Raw genomic sequence first — 929 nt, 5'->3', positions numbered from 1 at the left:
GGGGAGGGAAGAGGCGGGGAGGGGGAGGGGGCTCCCTCCTTTACCCAAGGAGGCAGGAGAACACGCCCGTGCTCCTTATGCCTGATGGGCAGTATGTCCATTACTGAACAATTAAAGGTTCAAAGGAAATTATTAGGTCAAAAACAGTATGTCTCCATTATTATCATCCGGAATTTAGGTATTAACTTGGACACATAGTTACCGGGCCCCTGGATCATATTTTGTTTTTCCTGTTCTTGGCTCAATCCCCAGGAGAAAAGGGCAGGGAGTTTTAGGTGCCGATTCTTAGCTTCTCTCTCTAGTGAGACGTTAGGAAGCCAAGAAACTGCACTCGCTCTAAATACTCAAAGAGCTGCAAGTTGATTATGATGTCACGGGACCAAGAACATACTTAAGCTCTGTCAGCTCACACAGCCGCCCAGTGCACGCACATGTCACGTGTAAACATACCTAACCCACCATCATCGGGTGAGTGTACACAAATATCTGTAAACAATGAGAAGGGGTATTCCGAACTGGGACAAGTCAGATGGTAGGCTCTCTTGGAAGAGCCCTGGACGTGGGGCCCTCTGGGGACAGGGGGTGCTATGACTGGGACCCCTGGAGTCCAGGTCCAAGTGTCGACAACAGCCCAACTCCTGGGTTCTGGCATCGGATGAAATGAGAGCCGTGCATGGCTCTCTGCCCCTTTCAAATGCTGGATCAGTACAACCTGGGGCTCGAGCAGTTGCTTGCAAACACAGCTGCGTATCCCTATCTCTGGGAGATTTGTAAAAATGCACACTTCCAGGCTCCAAAACCAAAGCTGACTCAGTTGGTCGTAGGTGGGCCAGGAATCTCCCCAGGCGTTCCGATTCAAGTTGGCTTGGGAATGACACCCTTTATTTACCTAATGCTTTAGGACACAGTTTTTTTTTTTTTTTTTTTTT

At 49.1% G+C, this 929-nt stretch overlaps 1 protein-coding gene across 6 annotated transcripts in view; it reads right to left on the bottom strand.

Annotated features, from left to right (window-relative positions):
- OGDH (oxoglutarate dehydrogenase) overlaps positions 1-929 on the bottom strand; it is a 77,948-nt gene that overhangs the window by 31,182 nt on the left and 45,837 nt on the right. The window lies entirely within an intron of this gene.

Source organism: Lipotes vexillifer, unplaced genomic scaffold, assembly GCF_000442215.2.
Source record: "Lipotes vexillifer unplaced genomic scaffold, Lipotes_vexillifer_v1.1 scaffold1359, whole genome shotgun sequence".
NCBI classification, from domain to species: Eukaryota; Metazoa; Chordata; class Mammalia; order Artiodactyla; family Lipotidae; genus Lipotes; species Lipotes vexillifer.
This window is presented reverse-complemented; position numbering and strand designations above follow the sequence as displayed.